Source organism: Peromyscus maniculatus, chromosome 2 (assembly GCF_049852395.1).
Source record: "Peromyscus maniculatus bairdii isolate BWxNUB_F1_BW_parent chromosome 2, HU_Pman_BW_mat_3.1, whole genome shotgun sequence".
Lineage (NCBI taxonomy): Eukaryota > Metazoa > Chordata > Mammalia > Rodentia > Cricetidae > Peromyscus > Peromyscus maniculatus.
Window position 1 is genome coordinate 121,964,166 of NC_134853.1, and position 20,090 is coordinate 121,984,255.

At 45.1% G+C, this 20,090-nt stretch overlaps 1 pseudogene; it reads left to right on the top strand.

Annotated features, from left to right (window-relative positions):
- The first annotated feature begins 11,549 nt into the window (after positions 1-11,549).
- On the top strand, positions 11,550-11,676 carry LOC121827736 (small nucleolar RNA SNORA70; annotated as a pseudogene).
- Positions 11,677-20,090: the final 8,414 nt, after the last annotated feature.

A 20,090-nucleotide genomic window follows, 5' to 3' on the forward strand; every position in this document is an offset into this window, starting at 1 on the left:
CAAGGTTTGAACTGAGTTACATCAGGTTAGTGACATACTTATTTGAGTGTGGCTTTTGTGACATCTGGTCACGATCTATGTTGCCAGGTACTGCGGCACATGCATGTAGTCCCCGCTTCTCAGGAGGCTGAGGCCACAGGATGGTTTGAGCCCAGCAGCTCAGGGCTAGCCTGGTAACACAGTGAGACTTTAGGGATGCGGCCCAGGGATAGATACAATCCCTAGGCCTGAAAACACACACACACACACACACACACACACACACACACACACACACACACACACAGATATACACAGATAAAAAAAATACCAGACACATAGCACATTATGCTAGCTTTAATGATTACTACAACCCAAACAAACACATCTGAAGTTGAATCTGAAAATAATTTTTGCATATTTTCAGCCTACTCAGGATGAAAAATAAGGCAGTATTTCGCAGTTGGGTACATTCCACAATCATGTGCTTGCTACTAGGAGTTGGGCTAAGGTCACTTTTTATGAGAACGAACCAGGAAAACATAAGGAAGTATTTGGCTAACTAAACGCTCCAGCCAGTGCTCAGCCTTGCTAACTGGCTGAGGCCTTCAGAATTGGCGGAGCTGAGGATTTTGCCAGAAGGCATGGGGAAAGGATTTGCTCTGCGAACCTAGCCTGGCAAAGCTCTCCAGTCAGTCACCGGCATCTGGGCTGCACCTCTCCTCAGCTCTTTACCATTCTGAGTCCTAGGACCTGGGTATTTTTAATGTGTTCTCTGTTGGGCTCTTTCCTGTGTGGGCAGCTTCACAGCCAGCTCAGCACACCCCCGAGGCAGAGCAGACATTTACACTGCCCCTCCCTTTTGCAACTCCTAGGTAAACAGAAGCCTTGGGGTGGTCACTGGTGTTGGTGTCTTGTCTACTAGCCATCTCCAGAATAAGGGAGTCATGTTTAGAATTGGGGGCTCCCAACTGACACAGTGTCTCCTTTTCTGCCTTGGGGGGTGGGGGAAGGCTTGTTGTGTTGAATAATCAGCCACTTTTAGTAGCATCTGTGACCACCTTACATTTCAAAAGGACTATGGGGGAGTCAAGGAGAAAACTTCCCTTTGCTGGGTTCCCTTTGCTGTATTCCTTATACATGTGTGGTGAAGGAAAAGCATGGGGGGTTTGTTTGGTTTGCTTTTTCTAGACAAGGTTTCTCTGTGTAGCCCTAGGCTGTCCTGGAACTCACTCTGCAGACCAGGCTGTCCTTGAACTCACAGAGTTCCACCTGCCCCTGCCTCCCGAGTGCTGGGATTAAAGACATGCACCACCACTGCCTGGCTCATCTTCCTTTTAAGAGCCAGGATTTTACTAATGTAGCCCAGACTTGTTTCAGACTCCCAATTCTGCCTCAGCCTTTCCTTAGTGCTGTGTATAAGCATAAGCCATCAATGTTTCTATCCTTAGATTTAACTTACGTATAATTCTAACCCCCGCCCCTCTCTTTTTATGAGACAGTCTGGCATTGAACTCACCAAGATCCACCTCCCTCTGCCTCCCCAGTGCTTGGGACTAATGCCATGTATCACCACATGTAGCTTCTACCAATGCTTAAAAGTGTTTCTTTGCCGGGCAGTGGTGGCGCACGCCTTTAATCCCAGCACTCGGGAGGCAGAGGCAGGCGGATCTCTGTGAGTTCGAGGCCAGCCTGGGCTACCAAGTGAGTTTCAGGAAAAGGCGCAAAGCTACACAGAGAAACCCTGTCTCGAAAAACCAAAAAAAGAAAAAAAAAAAAAAGGGTTTCTTGATGATGGCTACCCTTCATCCAGGCTGCTAGATCCTGAAGCACTAGGCCCAGGGACCATTTCCTCAAAACAGTACACAAAGCTAACTTGCCCCCTGCTAAATAAAATTGTACATGGGACTCACTAGTTGTCACATAGAAATCAATCACCAAATACCAGGTGCTATTAATTCTATTCTTTCAGGGGTGGTAAAAATAGGTTAAAAAATAGTTAACTGTGGAATATTCCTTTACACTGTGTGAAGATATGTCACTGATTGGTTTAATAAAAAGCCAATACCTGGACAAGACTTTGGGGTCAGAGAGAACACTGGGAAGAAGAAAGGTGGAGTCGCCAGCCAAACAGAATTGAAGCAGCATGGGGAACAGGAGGAAAAGGTAACGGAACCACATAAAGAACGTAGATTGAAAGATACGGGTTACTTTAAGTTATAAGAACTAGTTAGTGCTGTGGAACAATCCTTCCAGACACTGTGAAAATGTGTTGCTTTCGTTGTTAATAAAAAGCTGATTGGCCAATAGCTAGGCAGGATTTGGGGGGCAGAGAGAATGCTGGGAAGAAGGGCAGAGTCTGAGAGTCGAGAGTCAGACATGGAAGAAGCAACATGGGAAGTTCATAGATGAGGTAAACGAGCCTTGGGACAGCACATAGATGAAGAGAAATGAGTTAAGTTACAAAAGCTAGCTAAAAACAAGCTTAAGCTTTCAGACAGTCATTTATAATTAATATTAAGTCTCTGAATGGTTATTTGGGAGCAACTGCTGGGACACAGAGAAACTCTGCCTACAAGTTAGGAACAAGCCTAAGCTATCGGCCAAACTTTCGTAATTAATAACTCTCCATGTCGTGATTTGAGAGCTGCTGGAGTGACAGAAAAATCCGTCTATAGAGCCTGAGGCCCAGGTTCTGACCCTACTGTGCTCCTGATGACCTGAACAACTGGTTTCAGTCCCTTGATGCACAGAATGAGATGATCTGCTGAAGCCTATTATCTAGATCAGTACCAACAACTTGACTGGAAGCCAAACTGCAGAGGACACCTGTGTCTCACCATGCAAATCCCCAGCACACACACAAGCAGACTGGTGCATTTCCCAAAGCTGCCTTACTGCATGCTGTGCATTCTGATGACCTTTAAAAAAAAAAAAAAAGACAGGGACTTATGTAGCCCAGGTTGACTTTGAACTCACTTTGTAGCAGAAACGACCCCGAATTTCTCATCTTCCTCTCTCTTTCTCTCAGGTGTTAGGATTACAGGCCTTGTTTTATATGGTTCCGGGGACTGAACTCATCCTTTGTACAGGATAAGCAAACACTCTGCCAACTGAGCTACATTAAAAAAAAAAAAAAGCAATATGTTGGCCAAGAGACATTTAAATGAGTCAAATCCACAATCTGAGAAACACTGTAGCGAATGATTTCTAAGGTTCACATCATTGGCAGAATATAGATAGGACTAAAAACCGGAGGTCTCTGCCAGCCATTTCTACGTTGACTTTGGGCAGAACTGATGTTAAAGCAGAAGCATCTGGATGCACAGCTGGAGGCTAGGCTAGTGGCTTAGTTGGTAAAGTACTTGTCTGGCAAACACACGGACCTGTGTTTTAGCCTTAGAATCCACATTCAAACCTAAAACCGGGTGCAGTAGTGTGTGCCAGCACTGGGGGGGGGGGGAGGAGAAGTGAGGCAAGAGGAGAGGTACACGGGCATCCCTGGGGTTCGCTGGCCCAGACAGCCTAGCCTACTTGATGAGCTCCAGGTTAAAAGAAAAAGAACAAAGAAAGGAAGGAAAGGAGGAAGAAAGAAAGAGAGAGAGAAAGGAGGCAAGCTGATGATATGACTCAGCAGGTAAAGGCACTTGCCAGGCCACCAGGCCTGATGACCAGAGTTTAATCTCTGGGACTCACATGGTGAAAGGAGCAACAGCATGGATGTAACATTTATGACTACACAGTAGATAGACAGATAGATAGATAGATAGATAGATAGATAGATAGATAGATAGATAGATAGGGATGGATGGATGGATGGATGGATGGATGGATGGATGGATGGATGGATGGATGGATGGATGGATGGATGGATGCTTGGTGATACCTGAGGAAAAAATATTCAAGACTGTCCTCTGGTCCCCACAACCAAATGCACCTGCAAACACACATGCTCACGTAAATAAAGTGTTATTCTGTTAAGGCAGATGGGTCTTTATTATGATATTCTGTGAGTCCATCTGTGGTGGTTTGAAGGAGAAATGTCCCTCATGGGCTCCGGCACTTAAACACTCACTCAGTCTTCAGTATCAACTGAAGGGGAGGGAGGACTAGAAGGTGCAGCCTTGCTGGGGACAGGCTTTGAGGTTTCAGAACCTCAGGTCACTCTGGATGTCTCTCTGCCTCTCTCTCGGTTCATGATTACAGTTGAGGCTGTGAGTTCTCAGCTTCTTTTCTCTGCCATCGTGCCTGCCGCCTACTGCCATGTCCCCATCTTTATGGACTGTAACCCTCTGGAACGGTGGGCCAAAATTAAACTTCTGTAAGTTGCCTTGGTCATGGTGTTTTATCACAGCAACAGAAAAGTAACTAATACACCACGGCTCACAGAGAACAAGGGTGCAGGCGTGGGGTCCTTGCACTCTCCCTCCAGGATGACAGCCTGCCTGCTCAGTAGATCCCTGTGCACGCACACTCATTCAAGTCTCCTCTGGACCAGTGTGCCCACTGGATTCTACTGTCTTGCTAAGATGCTGTTTTATTTTCTAAGTTTATTTATTTATTTATTTATTTATTTTGTGCATGTTTGCACGTGCATGCACACATGGGCCACATTGCACACGTGGAAGGCAGAGGACAGCCTGTGGGAGTCGGTTTTCTCCTCCAACCATTTGGGTTCTGGGTACTGAACTCAGGCCATCAGGCTTAGCAGCGAGCACATTTCACCAGCCAGGCACCTTGCTGTCCCACAGATTCGGCACTGTGCATGGGGAAGAGGAGGGTGGGTGATGGAATTCCACAGTGCCTAGAAATCCCAGGGCTGCACTACTGCTTTCCAGCGCAGAGCCGCGGGTGAGGGGACTTCTTCCAGGAAGAAAGGCTGGCATGCAAGCTTCTGTCTGAAGAAATACTGCCTTTTCTCTGCCTCTCAATGAGTAAATCTGTCTAGAGTGTCACTCTGGGAATAAAACATCAGCCTATTTTCAATGGCTTCTACTCCTCCGCCCCACCAAAGGGAGTGTCTCTCTCTTTGCCATGTCTTTCCCTCTCTCCTCCTCGCTTCCCACACCCTGGGTGGCAAGCACCCTTTTTAGGACAGTGGCTCCCCAATTTTCAGATGGCAATCTCCAAGCTGAATTCTCTCTGAAATGGGCAGCTGGGGCGCTGGGTCTGCTGGGATCACATCTTATGACACACGCGCACGAAAATGCTGTCTTGGGGCCGGAGCCACTCTTGGGCCCTGGGAAGTGGGGATGGAAAACACCTTCTTAGCTCTTCTCACCCTTTCTCAGAAAACAGGAAAGATGTCACTCAAGCCTCACACGGCTTCGAGTTCTGCAAGCCGTATGCAGCTCTGTGCCCGCTGCTGTGACCTCTGGCAGGGGTCATGATTCCTGCCCTCACAGAACTCACTCTAGAGAGATGCCATGAGCCCATCAAGATCAGGGTCACGAGATAGGACTGAGGTTTGCTTTTGTTTTTGTTCTCTCTCTCTCTCTCTCTCTCTGTGTGTGTGTGTGTGTGTGTGTGTGTGTGTGTGTGTGTGTGTGTGTAGGGTGGGGGGGCCTAGCTGAGGGCTGGAGGAAGCTGGAGAAATGAAAAGGAGAGAGGGAAGGAGAAGATGAGTAAAGTGGATGGTGTGGGTGTCCCGGGCAGGAGGAAATGTCCTTGTAGAGAAAGGGTCTTCTCTGGAGAAAAGACAGAGCAGTTGACTGGGTACAAGAGATGGGTCATGCCTTCAGGTAACACCTGTAATCGAAGCCTGTCTCAAAATAAAGTTAAATGTAGCTCAGTGGGAGAGTGATTGTCTAATAGGGAAGAGGACATGGACTCAATTGTTGGTACTCTAAGGGAAGGGAAGGGTATGGAATGTCAAGGCCAAATTATCATTAAAAAACAAAAAGGAATGAGGGCCTGGTGTGGCAGTGCACAGCTTTAATCCCAGTACTTGGAGGCAGAGGCAGGTGGACCTCAATGAGTTCAAGGCCAACCTGGTCTACTTAGCAAGTTTCAGGCCAGCTAGGATTATATAGTATAAAAATAAATACCTAACATTGAGATGGCCCAGCTGGTAAAGGTGCTTGCTGCCAAAGCCTGACAACCTGGAACCCACGTAAACGTGAAAAAAAAAAAAGAAAGAAGAAACTGCACCAAGCTGTTCTGTGACCTCCATGGGTGCCATGGCAAATGCAGCTAACCCCCGGTCCCGACAGGGTTTCTTTGTGTAGCCCTGGCTGCCCTGGAATTCGCTCTGTAGATGAGGCTGGCCTTGAACTCACAAAGATCTGCCTGCCTCCTGCCTCCCGAGTGCTGGGATTAAAGATGTGTGCCACTGCTGCCCAATTACGGAAAAACTTTTAAAGCACCTGGGGCAGGGGATGTAGCTCTGTTGCATAATATTTGATGGCACTGTGCCCAAGACTGTTAATAAAAGTCTTGGATGGGGGGGTGGGGGTGGAGCCAGCAACTAGTTGGCAGGAATTAGCCATAGAGAGTACAGAGAAACCAGGAAGATGGGTAGAGAGACTCACAGGAAGGAGTAGGGAGGGACTTGGGAGTTTGGGGGTCTTTTTTGTTTGGGATGGCTGGAGAGATGCTCTCTTGCTCGGTCTCCAGCCAAAAGGGAAGGTCAGCTGGTTGTCTCTTGGCCTCTGTCAGTCAGTCACCCCAACATCTGACTCCGGAGTCTTTACTGGTAAACAGAATGATAGAGACTTAGTTAAAACTACATTTGGTGGCAGCAGCGGAGCCAGTGGGACCGGAAGTCCAACCAGGCCATGGCCTGAGCAGCGAGGACACTGACTGTTGGGCCATGGGGCTGCAGATGGTAGTTAAAATACTGGTAGATTCAGGTGCAGTCTCTAAACTTGCCTAGCATGCTCAAAGGTACACTGTCTAGCATGCCGAGTTTAATCCCCAGCACAGCAGAAACTGGGGTGGTAGCAAACCCCTGTAAGCCTTGAACTGAAGAGAGGCGGCCTTGGCAAGAAGATCCTTTTTAGCCACAAAGTAAGTTCAAGGCCAGTCTGGGAGTCGTTGGAAGGAGAGAGGATGTGTGGTGGAAAGTTTCACAGTTATTTTACACATGCCCAATCTAGTTGTTTCAAAATTTCACCCATTATAATATCCCAAAGCCAAGGGGAGGCCAGCACTATTGCTGGCTGGGTAAAGGTGCATGTTTTGCAAGCTTGGCACACTGGGTTCTGTCCCTGCAACTCACGTAAAGGTGAAAGGTTGTCCTTTGACTTCGACCTCGTGGCTTTCCCGTGTAAACACACAGTGCAACAACTTTTAAAGCAATGCGACATTAACTTATATAACTTACGTTTGTAAGCCTGCGCATGTGCACGCATGCCTGCATGGTGGGCGTGCGTTTGTAGTTTCCGAATTCATACCTCTGTTCTTCCACTTCTTAGCAGTATGACTTGGGGACTCTGAGTATCTTCAGGTGCTCCATTGTGAAAACTCTTCTACTCTTCAAGGTTGAAATGGGGTGACTTACTGCACAGTTGCTAAACAAATATTGACTCACCTTAACCAAATAATACCGTCAATTAGAGAAAGGGCTAGGCAGTGGTTTCTGCCAGTATTTCCAGCACTTGGAAGTCTGAAGCAGGAGGATTTCCATGAGTTTGATGCCAGCCTGGACTACACTTTAACTCTTTTTAAAAACCAATTAATAAATAAGTAAATAAATAAGGAAAGGCATTTCCTTTTTTAACTGCTTGCTTCACGGAAACACGCACACACACATTACACAAGGGACTGATGAAAATACATCAAAGTGGCAAATTTTATATTAGAAAAATGAGATTAGAGTAAGTTTGAGACTTGACAGGTGGCCTCCCCTCACCCCCCTCGTGCTGAGAATGAAACCCAGGGCCACAGGCATGCTGGGCAGGTGCTCGACCTGAGCCACAACACTCAGCCTCGGCTCTAGAGTTTTCTTCACAGAAATGAGACAATGGTAAGTGGGGAAGCCTTGTGTCTAGACAAAATACAGTGCACTGTTAAACTTCGTTGTTAAAAATCCACTGATGCCCTTCACAAAAATGGCTCTCTAGTCTACCTTTCTAGCAGTCAGCCCATATTAACAGTTAAATCTGGGACCTTCTGCCTTCCTGGAGGGCCTAAAGCTCTGTATTAAAGCTGTTGTCTTAAAACACATGGACAGCCATCAGGCACGAAGCCTTGCTCCTCATCCAATGCCCCCAGCACTGCTAGAGGACCACAGAAGAGGTGGATGCCTGGCACCACCACTCGTGGGCAGTTCACGTACAGCTTCACAGACCTCAGTGCCACTGGACAGCGTCCACTAATGGCTCCCAGGCTGTCTCAGGCTCAGGACACACTCTTCAAAGTGAGAATACCAAGAAACCGTCTCCATCAATGGGAATCACAGAAATTCTGCCACTTCATTTCAAAGGCAGTAGCAGAAAGCGGACATGGATTTTTCTAACCACGTTAGAACTCGCCTTCTTCTCGCTTCTGAACATTATTATTCCATCTCCCAAGCTCATGGAAAATAAAAATATAGAAACAGTCCAAACACATAAAGATAATCCCCTTCACTCCATTTCAGTCAGATGAACTCTATCAGGTCACATTTTACATTACAGGCATGTATTTCAATCCAAACGAAGCGGCGAATGTTCCAGGCATGCCTTCTCATCTGTGGCTCTCTTCTAGCAAGAATGTGTGTGAGTCATGTGCCCGACAGGGCAATAAAAAGACAAAGTGGACTTCTAGTCCAGTGAGCAGGAACTATGTCTGAAGAAGGAAGCAACATAAAAAGGACTTTTCTCCTGCAGTCTATGTGCTGTGCTCTAGTGACCTTTGAATTTTAGATCTGCAGAAATACGTGGAAGCTTCCATGGAGGTCTCATATGTTGCCTCCCAACCATTTTGGCTGGAGCACCCGACAAGATACATTTGTTACAATTAATGGACCAGTCCTGACAGACCACCCTTGCTTTTGTCCTTACTTTGCTCATATTTCCCATTTTTTTTTCCTAATGATTTTGGCTTTATCTCATCTAGGAGCTCAGCTAGATACACTGAATTTAGTCTTCATTTCTTCATAGGCAACTTTTGCTGGGACAGAAGTTTCCTTGGTTGTTGTTGGTGGTGGTAGTGATGGGGTGTGCATGCTTGGGTGTGCATGTGCATGTGTTTTATGTTTGGAGACAGGGTGTCACTCTGTAGACCAGACTGGCCTGGGACTCAGAAACCTGCCTGCCTCTGCCTCCCCAGTGCTGAGATTAAGGCTGTGTGCCACCGTGCCCATGGAGTTCTGTTTTGATAACCACTGCAGCTCTTAGTAGTACTGGTCAGATGTTTGGTACAATGTTGTGTTTGTTGGGACGTTCTCCTGATTTTTTGCATTTTTAGAACAGATCATAGAAATGACGTGCCATTTCACCACACCCTAGTAAATGAATGCACATGTTCACTGTTGTCAACCTTGGGTACATGACTAAGGCCATACAAGTCATGTTTGTCCACTTGCTTGTCCCCTTCGCTATTCTTCACTCTTTGGAAAGAAGTCACTATCCATAGCCCCAAATTGACAATGTGGAGTATGGTCCACCTCCTTGAGGGCAGGCTATCTACATAAATTATTTGGCATTTCTTCAGAAGGAAACAATTTTTTTTTTTTTTTTGGTTTTTCGAGACAGGGTTTCTCTGTGTAGCTTTGCGCCTTTCCTGGGACTCACTTGGTAGCCCAGGCTGGCCTCGAACTCACAGAGATCTGCCTGGCTCTGCCTCCCGAGTGCTGGGATTAAAGGTGTGTGCCACCACCGCCCGGCAGAAGGAAACAATTTTTAAAAAATCAGCCATGTGTATTGGCTCATACCAGTAACCCCAGCACTAAAATAGGAGACTGCCTTGAATTTAAAGCCAGCCCTAGCTACAGTGGGAAACTCATTTAAAAACAAAACAAAACAAAAAACAAACAAACATAAAAGTAAAACAATCCAAGGTGGGCTAACCAACCCTGCAACTACCCAAGCCCAGAACTAGGATTATAAGTTGGCCCACCCCAACACCCACCATCTATGATCTGCTGGAGCACATGAAGGGGCCAGTCCAAAGCTGCAGAATCTCCATGACACAGAGTAACAGTATTGACAGTGTAGCAGCCAAGATGTATGGATAAAAAGGGATTACTGTATGACTCATTGTGGTTACACTACAGCTTCCATGATGAGGTTGATTTTTCTTTTTTTCCCTCTCTCTTAAATTTTATTTTATTTTTTGGGGGGGGAGGCTGCAAGGGCAGAGGGCAGATATGAAGGGATGGGGAAACGAATGGACTCAAGACACATAATATGAGTGACACAAAGAATAAAAAGAAGTTAAAAAAAAAAAAACCAAGGGCTGGGCATGTGGCTCAGCTGGTAGAGCGCTTGCCTTGCACACACAAAGCCCTGGGCTTTACCCCCAGCACTGTTTAAAATGGCATGGTGTTCCAGGCCTGTAATCCCAAGAGTTGGAAGGTATATGTAATAGTTTGAATGCAATTGGCCCCCATAATCTCCTAGGGAGTGGCACTATTAGGTGTGGTTTTGTTTGCATCTATGGTCTTATTGGAAGAAGTATGTCACTGTGGGGTGGGCCTTGACATTTCCTATGCTCAGGATACCACTTAGTGTTTTAGTTGACTTCCTGTTGCCTGCAGGATGTAGTACTCTCATCTACGTCTGCCTGCACACTGCCATGCTCCCAGTCATGATGATAATGGACTAAACCTCTGAAACTGTAAGTGAGCTACCCCAATTAAATGTTTCCTTTATAAGAGTTGCCATGGTCATGGGGTCTCTTCACAGCAATAGAAACCCTAACTAAGACAATATAAGGATCATCAGTTAAAGGTCATCATCATCGAGCCTGGGCTACATGAGACTCTGTCTCAAAACCAAAACAAAACCTCAACAAAAATAACAACAGAAATCCCCAAAACATAAGCGGCTTGTTGTCTCAACAAGCAACTGATCCCAGAAACATAATCTAAGAATAATGTGTGTCGCAATATAATGAGGTTGCTGTTACTCACAAGGGCTTACAATGTCCTAGGCACAGCAGAACGTTTGAAGTCTGTGTGGCATGAACAAGAATTAGCTGCCTGCTCCAATTCCATGATGGCTCTGGTAGAAGGCCCAGGGTAGGGCAGGGGTGGCCCAGTATCCCAACTATGGATGATGTCTACAAATGAACACTCACTTGTGGCTTTTTGTTGTTGTTGCTTTTTTTTTTTTTTTTGGAGACAGGGTTTCTCTGTATAGCCCTGGTTGTCCTGGAACTCACTCTGTAGACCAGGCTGGTCTTGAACTCATAGAGATTCACCTGCCTCTGCCTCCCAAGTGCTGAGATTTAAGGCTTTTTTGTTTTGTTTTGTTTTTCGAGACAGGGTTTCTCTGTGTAGCTTGGTGCCTTTCCTGAATCTCACTCTGTTGACTAGGCTGGCCTCGAACTCACAGAGATCCGCCTGCCTCTGCCTCCCAAGTGCTGGGATTAAAGGCGTGCGCCACCACCGCCCGGCTTTTTTTTTTTTTTTTAAGTGATTTCTTTAGAGCCAACTAGGTTGACCAGCTTCCTCACTGGGTCTGGTATGCTAGGCTACAAGCAGCAGCTTCCTAGACAGTGTATGTAGCCTGCTGCTTCTATCGGTTTCCCTATGGGATGCTGGAGATGGTTTTCTGGTGGATACAATGACCAGGATTTACACTGGCAGGTCACCCTGTCACTCTGCATCAAGCTGCAGATGAAGAAATTTGTAATGGATGCCTTGCAGTGCCAAATTCAACTTCCCTGGATGCCAGAGGATCCACATCTCAAAGAACTGGGCCTCCATCGAGTTTCATGCAGATGCATTTGAAGACACAGTACCTGAGAAGTGGCTCCTCCTCTACAGTAGTGGGGTCACACACATCCCTAACTGTGGTCTCCTGGACAAATGGCGGGCCCTGTATTCCTGATCTTCTGCTGTGCTGAGCCACACACCCTACCAAAGACATTCACTAACACAGCTCACATTTAGTCTATAAAAAAAAAAAAAAAAAAAAAAAAAAAAAAAAGACAATTTAGCTTTTTTTGCTCTTTCCAGTCTTGTGTTTTATTCTCCTTTTCAAAATTAACATTTTTTAAAATAGGAAAACCATTCTCGAATGATAGAGAGCAAGAAGAGAATGACCCTTCAATGAACTGGTCATATCTGAGGTTTGTTAAAACTGAATTACCAAAACATTCAAATAAAACAATATGCTACCACCTCAGACATGGATGCTGAATGTTTATGTCCTAAGAAATAACATGCTACACTTCATTACTTTGGAGAGGAATATAATTTAATTTCCCCATTAATTATTAAAGTAGATGATGTGGGTCTGGGGCAAACAAGCAAGGGTCAGAGGACAACTCTGTAGTTGGTTTTTCTTTGCACCTTTGCAAGGGTTTTGAGGACTGAACAAGGCTTGTCAAGCACCTTTACTCACTGAGCCATCTCGATGGCCCAAGGGATGGATGTAATTTTTATCCAAGCCAGAGACTGCCTGAAAACCAGTACTGCTCACTTTTACCAGCAGAAGAGGCCGCCAGAAACAGACTTCTTGTACAGGGCCTTTTTTCATTGTTTTAGTACTCCTGTTTTTCTCTTTCACTAAACTAATGCCACCTTACGTCTGGAAATACACCCAAGGGGCTACAGATTTGAGAACTTTAAACACAAAACGACGTGGCAACTCATTTTAACTGCTTACTTGGAACAGTACTGCTGGTATCTTTGCAATGAAAATTGAGGCAGTATGCCACAGTCTTATTACTGGACATTCAACAGCATCATCGTCCTAAATGTTTTATTGTTGATATACATAAAATTTATCATTTTAGGTAGCCAGTCCTGTGGGTGGTTAAGTTCATGCACGTTGGGCAACCATCACCATTCACCTCCAGAACTGCATCCTCCTTCTCAAATGAAACTTTGTATGCCTAAAGTACAAATTCCTCACTTCCTCCCTGCTCTAGACTCTGGTAACAATAACCTTTTCTAGGATCCTCAAATGAGCCACTCTGGTAACAGTAACCTTTTCTAGGATCCTCAAATGTACCAATCATACAGTATCTGTTCCAACAGTTGTGCCTGCCTTCACTTAGCATTGTATCTTCAAATGCCACAAATATGGATATGCAAGGACCTCCCTCAGCCCCTTCTTTTCGCTTCCTTTGGACGTGTACAGATATTTAATGAATATATCAACCAAATCTAAGTAACAGGCTGTGCATCCCAGAAACTTCTCATGGAACTGGATCAAACTCATCTGCCTTACACCTAAAAACTACTTAGGAGTGTCCTTCTTGTTGAGATAGGATCTTACTATGTAACTCTGGCTGGCCTGGCACTGTGTAGACCAGGCTCACATAGACCAATCTGGCTTTGAACTCCTGGGTAATCCTCATGCTTCTGCCTCCTAAGAGATTACAGGTATACACCTCACCCAGCTTTTTGGAGACCCCCAACTTTTCAAAGACCCTAGGCCTGGAAGGGCTTCTGGAGCCACTGCCTCACTTCTGGCCCAGCTTGACTCCTGTCTAAATCACAGGCAATTTGTTGTGATAGTTTTGTAAATCTGACACAACCTAGAATCACCTGAGTGACGACTTCTGGGCATGCCTGAGGACAGGGGTAGATTTTGACTGCATTAATTAAAATGAAAGAGCCCACTGTGGCTGGCACCATTCCCTAGGCAGTGAATCCCGGATGGTGTAATGGGAAGAAGCAAGCTGAACACTAGTGTGTATACACTCATGGCTCTCCTTCTGACTATGTACAGAATGTGGCCAGCTGCTTCAAGCTCCTGAGGCCTTGGCTTCCCTGCTATGATGGGACTATAATCTAGAACTGCTTCTGGGGGCTGAGGAGATGGCTCAGTGGTGAAGAGCACTGACTGTTCTCCCAAAGGACCCGGGTTCAATTCCCTGCACCCAGATGGTAGCTCATAGCTGTCTGTAACTCCAGTTCTAGAGGATCTGGCACCATCTCACAGACATACACGTGAAACTCCAATGCACATAAAAATAAATGGCTTTTTATTAAATAAATCTTTAATAAAATGAAACAACTCCTTTCTCCCTGAATTTGCTTTTGCCAGGGTATTTTATTATATCAACGGCAAAGGAGCGAGACAACTGCAACTTCCGAAGCACAGGAATGTGGCTTCTGAGGTCAAGCTCGGGCAAGTAAAAAACCTGATGAATTTCTGTAAAACCAGTACGAGAGAAAACAGGAAGGCCAGGAGGTGCTGAAAGCCACACGAGAGCCAAGGATTACAAAAGCAGTCCTTCCTCCAGCCTTTTTTCCACCTGCTCAAACACTGACATTTACGACTGTTTCAAATTACTGGAAGACTCACCAATCCCGAAACTTTCTCGAGTTCATTCAGGGTTTCTGTCAAAAGTTCCTTTCAAAGGAATTTCAAGAGGGGCCCTCCCTCTCTATCACTGATCAAGAGCAGCCTAGCTCACAGTTTATGAGAAATGGTGAGTGTGAAAACACTTCAAGTACTGGCTGTGAACGCGGTCAGTGTGTTTCTGGCCAAGCAGGTGTGACCAAGGGGATCTCTCTGGCTTCTTTTTGGATGCAGAAGTGAAAGAAGAAAGAAACTAAGCCAGCAGAGAGAGAGTGATGGCTCCCATTCTGTCCTGGTAGAGGAACGGTCTAAGACACTCAGTGACAATGTTCAGTACCTGCTAAACAGTCAAATGTGGTTTTGCCCTCCCTGGCCCAACTGGGTCCTTATTGTAGGTAAGTTCAGATGGGACCTGACTCTATATAAGTCACTGCCTGAGTTCCTTCACTACTCAGCCATCTACAGGGAGTACGGTTCCCAGTCAAACATGTTAGCCTCTGAAGAGGGAACAGGACCCTGATTAACCTTCGAGCCTAAAAAACGCATTCCATGTGATTACCTGGGCCCTGCAGTGAACTGTGACCAAACAATGTCACCAACTGTGACTCACTGGCTTGTTGTATTCAGTGTCCTTAGGAAGAGGGATGATTGACAGAGAGACTATGATAAATCCCCGGTTCTCTAAGAGCCCCACTCTATTCCAGTTATATTTCCTGCATATACGTGCATGTCGACATGCACATGCCCTTGTGTGTGTGCACGGAGAAGGCAGGGTAGACCTCAAGTGTTCCTCCTCAGGAGCTGCCCACCTTGTTTGCTGAGGTTTCTCACTATGACTTGGGGATTCAGGGAGACTGGTTGTCCAGGAAGCCCCAAGGATCTGTCTGCCTCCACCATCCGGAACAGGCACTACAAATGCATGTTACCCTGCCTGGGTTTTCAGACGGGTGCTAGGACCTCATGCCTGCACCCGCACGTTAGTGACACAACCATCTTCACAGCCCCCACGCATGGTACTTTTTAAGATGAAGACTGAAAACGCATGCTCTTAAGGTGCTAGGTTTTCCTGCAACTATTGACACGGGCTGGCACCTCTAACTTCATATCCCTGAAGTGGATCTGTGCTGCCGTGCGGAACGCTGCTTATTTACTTAATAGAATCAAATAATTTATTTTCATGTAGAAGTGACATTCTATAATGAATTTTTTTTTTTGAAAAGCCACATCACTCTCCATTCCTTAAGCATGGGTGTAATTTTATTCATGTGACATCAATACTGTTTGACACCCAACACTAACCTTCTCCCTATTTAACTTGGAACATCTAACAGTGTAGGGCTAAGTGTGAAGCTCTTAAAAAGCTACCCTTTTCATTTATAAAATGGCTCATTTCTCTCAATACCACTCTAGATATATTGATTTGTCCTTAGGACTTCCAAAGACTCAAAGGTTCACAGACCTTCTATCTACTCGGCACAATGGTATTCACATCCCATGCAAACTACTCCGTTTTTCTCCTTCCCAGTGCCAACTGGAGCCTGGAAGAGGTCAACACAGCAGTGCTGTGAAGTGTCTGGTCCTGTCCCGGGTGCGCCTTCCCATTCTTCTTCCGTCTTCGGTGATGAGACTTCTTGACCGGAAGGCAAGATGGCTGCCATCCTTCAGTTATCACAGTACTGTACCTTTAGAATGGACAGCATCAGCACTGTGATAACTGAGCCAGGGCAGCCTGTCAGTCACCATGTCCGGCAGGGGCATCACTCCCTTCAAAGGTGCCCGTGGAGTGAAGGACTGAAAGACAGACAGAAGGATGCAGAAGAAAAGGGGTTAGATGATGAGGGTGAGACATGAAAAGACCAACTGAACTACCCTGGAAGGAAAGGCCAGCACGGGACTCACACCCACCAATGGAGTAGACACAACTCAACTTTCCTCCTGGTTATCTGCCCACCACACACTTGCCAGGCATGTCTCCCATGTTCACAGGCCGCATCTTCGCAGCCTCATGTGTGCAGGAAGTATCTCTCCAAGGAAGATTACATTTCAAGACCTGTCCTAGAGCCAGGCTTGCTGGCACACGCCTTTATCCCAGCACTCAGGAGGCAGAGGCAGGCGGGTCACTCCGAGTTCGGTGAGACATGGCTCCATCACCAAACATGACTGTATAGTTCACAGCTGCCTACGAGCTGACAATTTTTCTATGTGTTTTTCATGTAACTTTCACAAAAAAAAAAAAAAAACCCTATGGAATTAACTATGAATTGTTCACAAATTCATCTGAAAAGGGATTATGGAACAAGGTTAGGTATCGTTAAGACCACCTTACGGACAGAAAAACAAACCCAAACCACAAAGGGGGTGGGGATGGATATGATTCAGAGCCATGGTATACATGTATGAAACTGTCAAAGAATAAAAAGCGTAGACAGACAGACAGACAGACAGACAGACAGACACACACACACACACACACACACACACACACACACACACACACAGAGGGCTCAGCAGATATGAGTGCGAGTTGCTCTTCCAGAGGACCCGGGTTCAATTCTCAGCACCCACATGGTGGCTCACAACTGTCTGTGACTCGAGTCTTAGGGGAGCAAATGCCCTCTTCTGGCCTCCTTGGGCATCAGGCATACATGTGGTACACAGACATACACTCAGGAAAACACCCACACACATAAAAAATAGAAATAAAAATAAATCATTCCACTTTAGGAGAAAAAACAAAAACCAAACAAACACAGAGCACAAACTACTCTTATAGAGAACCTGATCATGAATTCTCTTATAGAGAATCCATTCCCAGTCCCCACACGGTGGCTCACAAGCATCTCTAACCCCAGTTCCATAGGATCTGATGCTCTCTTCCGGGCCCTGCACACACATGGGGCACAAGCACCCATGCAGGCCAAAGACTCACACCCATTAAATACAAAGAAAGCTGGTGTGGTGGCGCACGTCTTTAATCCCAGCACTCAAGAGGCAGAGGGCGGGCGAACGCTGTGAGCTCAAGGACAGCTTACTCTACATAGTGAGTACTTACTCAACAGCCAGGAATACATAAACCCCTGTCCAAATAAACACATAGATAAAAGTCTAATAAAAAATTTAAAACCCCAGAAACTGAGATAGTATGTGTTTTACCTAAGATCTTATAACTAGGTTAATGTAAAATGCAGGCCTCAATCCATTTCCATAGACTGGATTAGGTCTTTTTCTTCCCTATTCATCCCATCAGTAGCCAGGATACTCAGTTTACACCATTTACAAACATTTCTTTCTTTCTTTTTTTTTTTTCAAGACAGGGTTTCACTATGTAGCCTTGGCTTTCCTGGAACTCACTCTGTAGACCAGGCTGATCTCAAACTCACAGAGATCTACCTGCCTCTGCCTCCCGAGTGCTGAGATTAAAGGTGTATACCAGCTATTTTTTTTTTTTAATGTGCACTGGTGTTTTGCCTGATGTGTATCTGCATGAGGGTGTCAGACCTTGGAGTTATAGACAGTTATGAGATGCCACACAGGTGCTGGGCATTGAACCTGGGTCTTCTGGAAGAGCAAGCAGTCAGTGCTCTTAACTGCTGAGCCACCTTTCCAGCCCCTACAAACATTTCTGAATGTTTTGTTTTAGAAACCTAGCCCATTTAACAAATATTTGTGGTTTGTGCTGTAGGAAGCAATTCCTTCCCAAATAATGAACTACTGCTCTGGCTGCTAAACAGTCATGTGCCGACACCGCTGGGCAGTGGTCAGTGTGCCCATGGCATGTTCCCACTAGTGTTTATGTCAATTCCACAGTAATAATAGAGCAAGGCTAAAGACCTTTGGAACACCTTATTTCTGATGATGATGATGATGATGATTATATTCTTTTGAGAAAGGGTTTCTCTGTGTGCCCCTGGCTGTCCTGGAACTCACTCTGTAGCTCAGAATGGTCTAGAACTCAGAGATCCATCTGCCTCTGCCTCCTGAGTGCTGGGATTAAGACGTGAGCCACCACCACCCTGGTGGAATGCCTTATTTTTAAAGAAGGCAACACATACACATCACTTCCATTACTATTAGCTGTCTCTTTGAGACACATACCCTGAAATTATTTCAGGGATGAGTCCTGCTTTTGATAAAAGGTACAAAAAAGGTGTGCATGGTAGCACATGCTTTTAGTCCCACTAGGGAGGCAGAGGCAGGTGGATCTGAGTTCTAGACCATTCTGAGCTACATAGTGAGACTTTATCTCAAAAAAAAAAAAAAAAGAAAGTACAAAAAGTCTCTAAAATTCGAATGCCAGCATCAGAATATCAACTTATTAAAACCATGATTCATCCCATCTTTCCACGTCAGTCATAATGTCTCAAACCGTTTCAGCATCAGCAGAGCTTGACAGGTATTTAAAAAATAATTATGTTTTCAATTAGGAATTCGCTCAATTCCAAAGACTCATTATATGCAGATCAGACATTAACTCTGCCTCACATAAATCGGATGGATGAACCAATTCTTTAGATCAGGAGTCAGAAACCAGAATAGCACAAAGAATCTAGCTTAACAATTAGCTCTATGTACTGTGAAACTGACCTTAATCTTTAGAAAAGTAATATCCAAATGAAATCATCCACCTCCATGGAAATTAGAAGCAATCTCCCCAAAGTGCAAAAAATAGCTAAAATAAAAATAAAATAGCATGCAGGTCTTAGCAAACTGATGTAATGCACAGTTAAGACACAAGGTGGCAGTAAAGATCAAAATAAAGAACGAGTTGGATCCCACAACCCATGTTTCCTGGAAATGGTTGCGTGTTTTCTCCCAAATCATAAACATGTTATGTGAACAGATCTATTTTTATTGTTATAAAATTTTGGAAAGCTGAACCACCAGAAAGTATAAAAATACTAACACCTAATTTCTCCTGACCACAGGATCTTCTCCACTTATGGAAACATACTTGAACTCCAGCATACACTTGGTTGTCAGCAGAAAGGTCCCTGCCTGGATGGGTAACACTGTAACTGGATGTCTACAACTCCAAAGGGAATTTAATGTGTGTTATGTACGTCATTGCTGAAGTTCACTACATTAGCCAAATTCACTCTACCAAAACTTACATGTTTATGAAACCTTTCTGATGAAATAACTACATGTTTCCTTTTTTAACTTATTTTTTCTTTCACTATTTTCATACTTAAATTAGAAAAAAAAGCCAAGCACTTCACTATTGTGTGAGTATTAAATTTTGTCTCAAACCAATTGTAAAGAAGTCTCATAAAAACATGGGTTTGCAAAATGGCCCTTTGTGCTGGCATGTCTGCAGTCTCAACGTTCGGGAGGCAAAGGCAAGAGGCAAGCAGCAGAAGACCACTTAGTAAGGCCCCATCTCCAAATATGAATCAAAAAGAGCTGGGGATGTCGCTCAGTGGCTTGCCTCACCTACGTGAGGCCCTAGGTCCAATTCTCAGTACCTCAAAATGGAATCTTACACTGTTTCTTCTTGGAAATTCCCTTTATAAATGTATATTCTTGTAAAGCTAAACCAGAAAGACTCCTTCAATATATTTCTCTTCTGCAAATGAGAGCACACAGATACTCAGGCCACAGCAGGCAAGTCTTGCAGACCGTAAGAGAGGAACAAAGCCAGTGACATGGTGAGCTTTTCCTCCGGATGGTTAACTCAGTTCTCATGTGAAAAATGACAAGACAGCC